The following is a 6,000-nucleotide window of genomic DNA, read 5'->3' as shown; positions in this document are numbered from 1 at the left end:
GCAGCATGGTTTGGGTCGCTTGTATAATTGCTTTTATGCCTTTCGCTTGCAACAAGGAACATTATCAGAAAAAGCCCCATAATTCACAGCAGTAACTATCGTCAGAACTCTGTGAAAGACACCATCCACCAGGGTACACAGCGTCTTTTATGAAGGTCTCTGGAAGAAATCTGAATCTCGGTGTCAGAGTAATCTCTGCTTCTCCTCAACGTGGATTGTTTTCATCTTGTAGTTACTGGGCTTCGTAAAGCGGGTTCATTGGCCTTACTGTCTTCAGGCAGACTTTACAACCTGTGTGTGTAGTGTGTTTCCTGCCTGATTTTCCTTCATGATTGATTTTAAACTTGGGGGTTGAATTCTTTTAAAAACTACCTAAGTCCTTCCTGTCATAGCAGTAGAATATAAATGAACGGACATGATATACATACATATACACATGTGTGTGTACAATAACTTTCAAGTCACCACTCAGATATGTGTCCTTGACATCAGAACACTAGTCAGAACCCAGCCACCAAGCACTGTAATTCATCACTCTGGGTTCGTTCTCAGCCACGGTACCCTGAGCTGTCTCTTTGGGGTCAGGAACAGATGACCGAGTCATAACTGAGGTGTCAGTGTCCTCTGACAAATATTCAAAACTAAGTTAGAATCTGACGCTTCCAAGTGTGTTAGTCACTCAGTCGTGTCCGACTCTTTGTGACCCCATGATCTGTAGCCCACCAGGCCCCTCTGTTCACAGAATTTTCTAGGCAAGAATCCTGGAGTGGGTTACCATGTCCTCCTCCAGGGAATCTTCCCGACCCAGGGACTGAACCCGGGTCTCCTGCATTGCAAGCAGATTCTTTACCATCTGAGCCATCAGGCTTTTCCTACTTGATATATAACTGTTACTACCATTAATAGACCTGCATTGTGGCAACTCAAATGGTTTCCACTGCAGTTTATATATTTATATTTGTATATATTTAAATATTTTCTCACGTACATCTTTTTGCCGGGTTGTGCCGGCTCTTTGTTACTACATGGGCTTTTCCTCTTGTGGTGACTGGGGGCTGCTCTCTAGTAGCGGTTCTCAGGCTTCTCACTGTGATGTCTTCTCTTGGTGCAAAGCACAGACTCTAGGGCACGAAGCCTCAGTGGTTGTGACCCATAGGCTTAGTTACTCTGCGGCACGTGGAATCTTCCCCGGCCAAGCATTAAACTCGTGCCTCCTGCATTGGCAGGAGGATTCTTTACCACTGAGCCACCAAGGAAGCCCTAAATAGATATGTTTAATCCCGATTACATAGAAGCCTTTGCTCTGACTTCATACTATGGAGCATCTGACATGCTACTCTCACTGATGACATGATGTAGATCTCACTCCCACACTCTACTAAGCCACAAATACATACATACTCTGCTTAATTGTCCAGCCTAGAGATGGATAGGGATGCATAGAAGAACTGAATTCAGAATTTCCAAGACAATTTGGCTTATTCTCGTAAGTAAAAAGCTTTGGACTTTTTTCCTTTTATTTTCCATATCAATTAACCCTCTATAGTATTGCATACCTACTAGGTGCATGTTATTTCATGGTGGAAAAGGCAAAAATTGCATTCTCCACACCTTTGATACATATATAATCTTTGTTGACAAGGCAAGATGTTTGTGAGTGTAAAAGGACAGCTTCCAAAGGCAGTCAAGCGAGCACTGAGATCTCATGTGTTCTAGAATGGGGTGGAAAGTCAGGGGCCCATCCGGACAGCCACTGGGCAGTTTGTGGGAGCTGTGATGTTTGGAGGATCTGCAGAGGGGAAGGCAAGGGGGCAGATCACGAGGGAGGCAAGACCAGAGGCAAGACGCAGTTATGGTGATGCACAGGTCTTTCAGGGCACAAGGCACAGCTCGGCCTGGCAGTAGCACACTCAGGAAGAATTGCTCAGAGTTGGTGGGGTAACAAAACAAGGTGGAGCCGGGCAGGGCAGACCAAGCAGAGTAATGCTCAGAGTTGGTGGGGTAACAAAACAAGCTGGAGCCGGGCAGGGCAGACCAAGCAGAGGACTGCAAACCCCTGCACACGCAGGAGTTCACCATGACAACCGAACATCGTCAGTACCATACCAATTATTTGTAGCCTCGGAAAAAAAAATAAGAGCCAGTTTTCAGCCAGTGTTCAGTGATAGAGTGAAAGGAGGTGGGTTCCTGATGGCAATTATTATCCAACATGTGATAATGAATTGTTTTAAAATTTATCTTTAAAATGCCTTTAAAGTTGTTGTTTAGTCATTAAGTCATGCCCAACTCTTTGTAACCTCATGGCCTGTAGTCTGCCAGACTCCTCAGACCATGGAATTTCCCAGCAAGAATACTGGAGTGGGTTGCCATTTCCTTCTCCAGGGAATCTTCCTGACCCAGGGATTGAACCCCAGTCTCTTGCATTGGCAGGCAGATTCTTTACCACTGACCCACCTGGGAAACCCACCTTTAAAATATCAAATATTTGAAATAATCTTTAAAGTACCACATTTTATGCTTTTCAAAGCTCTTGTGCATCATTTTAAAATCCTCAGACAAACCCTCGGAGGTTGGGGGACCAAAGGTTTATTATCCTTATATGATAAAGGCACTGAGCAAGAAGAACTGACAGGGGCCTGACTCCTCCATGTCCACTTGGGCATCAGTGAACCAAGACAGCAAACACAGGCCCCCACCTCCCAGTTCACTGCCAGCCCCTCCACTCCACACTGCCTAAACCTGCTGCCACTTCATTCTCAAACATTTGCAGCTCAGAGTCCATCGTCACTGACGCAGGGAATTTTCTCTTTAAATACCACATTCTAAGTAACACACCAATTACAGTAGGAGGAGCATGGGCTATTCAGAACTTTCTGCTTTTGAGGGAAACAGGTGACAAACCTAGACAGCAGATTAAAAAGTAGAGACATCACTTTGCCAACACAGGTCCGGATAGTCAAAGCTATGGATTTTCTAGTAGTCATGTATAGATGTGAGAGTTGGACCATAAAGAAGACTGAGCATTGAAGATTTGATGCTTTTGAATTGTGGTGCTGGAGAAGATACTTGAGAGTCCCTTGGATGGCAAGGAGATCAAACCAGTCAATCCTAAAGCAAATCAACCTTGAATATTCATTAGAAGGACTGATGCTGAAGCTGAAACTCCAATACTTTGACCACCTGATGAGAAGAACCGACTCATTGGAAAAGACCCTGATGCTGGGAAAGATTGAAGGCTGCCGGGGTCCAGCCCCGGCTGATCCAGGGTATTCGAAGCAGGGACGGCGTTGGTGAGGATCAGGATACAATAGCTTCAATTAGATATTAATTAAAGATGTAAAGAGTAATAGAATGAGGATAGCTCAGTAGGAAAATTCAGTGGAGAAAACAGGCTGAGTAGCTTGGTTTATGCGGGAGACCAATAAAACTTCAAGACAAGAAGCTTGCACCACTTACGTAGGCCGCAGGCGTCCTTCCGTTCTCCCGAAGGAGAGGAGACACTGAGGCCTCCCCAGTCGGATCTTAGAAGCCCAGGCATAATTAGTAAGCATGGCGGGTTCCGCGCTCCAAATGGAGACTCAGCCAGAGTGAGAGAGAGAGCAACATGGGGAGACCAGTATTTCAAGAAACTGATCCCAATTCTTTATTTTCCAGAGTCTGTTTTTATACACTGAGATGTTATACGAAAGTCACGTGGGGACAGCAGTCCTGACTTATATCAAAGTCAGGTGCTTCATACAAATGTATACAGAGGTCTTAGGGGTGTTACATCATCTTCTGGCCAGGGGGGCCTGCTGACAATTTATGACCCTCTCCTTGTGACAGCGGTCAGTCAACACTTACTTCTCCAGGGGTGATTATTCTTAAAACAGACGCCACCCAAATAAAGTTACATTCCTATAGGGTGAGGGAGTAGTGGGTTTTAGTTAAGGAAAGAATTTACTTAGCCTAAGGTCTAACGTGACTAATATCAAAGGTTAATACTTATTTCTTCTATATATTCATTAATGTGTGTAAGGGCAGGGGATGTGGAGACTTAGCAACAAACATTGACTCAACAAATGAAAAACCCTTCACCAATACAGTTTCTAATCATCCCACTATACTTATACTAATAGTTTTCTAACTTCTCTAAAGAACCTGTTTTTAGAGGGTTTAAAGCATCTCGTGCCTCTCACGGTTGGGAGGCTGTGAGCAATCACATGTGGCCGGACAAGCCTGTCAGGCAGGCTAGAGAACCTTCAGAGGAGTTTGTAGGTTGAAATACTCCTATCACGCCCAGGAATTATTATTAACTGAAGCTCTAAGTTAACTCCTTCTCTGAAAGAGGTGGTGGGGGACAGCCCCCCATAAAGTCAGAGGTGTAGGTGGGAGCACAAAGTAGTAAAGCAGGCAGGCTCTGGTTATGGGGGTAGATGCTCGAGGATTTCCAGGGGGACTCCTGAGGCTCGATCCCGCCTTTGCGTATGTCGAGCCTCCTTCCTCATGACCTTTGCCACGGGCGGGGTGCCTCACTCTGGCTCCCAACAGAAGGCGAAAGGAGAACGGGGCAGCAGAGGATGAGATGATTAGATAGCATCACTGACTCAATGGACATGAGTTTGGACAAACACCAGGAGATAATAAAGGACAGGGGAGCCTGGCATGCTGCAGTCCACAGAGTCACAAAGACTTTGCCACAGAACAATGGCAACAGCAAGGTGATAATTAAGAAAGATTGGTCCCTCTACCTTTCTGGAGTTTCCAGGTCTAGGAGACATGTCTCTTTATCAGGCTGGTTTGGATACTATCTTGCTTGAAGATGAAAGGATGAACAGCTTGATGGCCTGGGGGCTTTGTAATCTGCAATGATGCTGTGGTTCTTTCCTCTAACGCTTGGCTTGGATGGCATTGTCAGGAGTCCAAGTCTTTTATTTAAAGTGCATCCGAGAGAAATACAGCTGGATGTAAGCAACGTGTACGTGCAGGACAACAGTGTAAATATTTTATAGACTGCAGCACAACAGAATTAAATACTTTTGCTTGGACAAATGAATCTCATCCTCAAAGCCATTGCAAAGAAGCTAACATATGGGGCATGATAATTCTGCAAATAACAGAACACACTGCCATATTCATATAACTCTGCATTTTTCCAAAATCCTAGCACCTTCTCAGCACTCTTTGGAGCAACCTTACCTATTGTTCTTAGGAAGAAATCTTTTCTCTTGGCAGTCTGATAGATTATGCAACTCTATTTCAGTAATTAACTAATTGAGTCATATGTGTTTTGTTTTGTTTTTTTCTTTCTGAGCTGTTAGATCTTCCTGTCTTTACTCTCAGAGTAGCATTCAGCTACTTTCCTTCAGAGCAAAGACCCATTTGACTGACCTGGTTCTCAAAAGTGCCCTCATTAACACTCTCCCTCTGACCAATGCCAACATCCCTTAGAGGTCACTCTCCAGCTCTCACTGCAGACTTGGACCCTGTGGTGCTCTCGCACCTCAGATGTCAGATGTGTCTCAGACTCAGGAACTAGCAGCAAGTTAAGACTGACCACCACCCACATCTACTCTCATCACTCCTATTCAGCAGAACCTTGGAAATCCTAGCCAGAGCAATCAGGCAAGAAAAAGAAATAAAAGGCATCCAATCAAAAAGGAAGGGCTTCCCTGGTGTCTCAGCAGTAAAGAAACTGCCAGCAATGCAGGAGACACAGGCTCAATCCTTGGTCAAGAAGGTCTCCTGGAGGAGGAAATGGCAACTCACTTCAATATTCTTGCCTGGAAAATCCTATGGATAGAGTCCATGAGGTCGCAGAGTCAGACATGACTGAGCATGCGTACACACAATCAGAAGGGAAGAAATAAAATGGCCTCTGTTTGCAGATGACATGATCTTATATATATAAACCCTAGAGACCCCACCAAAGGGAAAAAACTGTTAAACAAATTCAATGCAGTTGCAGGATACAAAATCAACATACAAAAATCAGTTACATTTCCATACATTAACAGCAAA

Source organism: Bubalus bubalis, chromosome 4 (assembly GCF_019923935.1).
Source record: "Bubalus bubalis isolate 160015118507 breed Murrah chromosome 4, NDDB_SH_1, whole genome shotgun sequence".
In the NCBI taxonomy this organism is placed as follows: domain Eukaryota; kingdom Metazoa; phylum Chordata; class Mammalia; order Artiodactyla; family Bovidae; genus Bubalus; species Bubalus bubalis.
Note: the sequence above shows the minus strand (reverse complement) of the source record.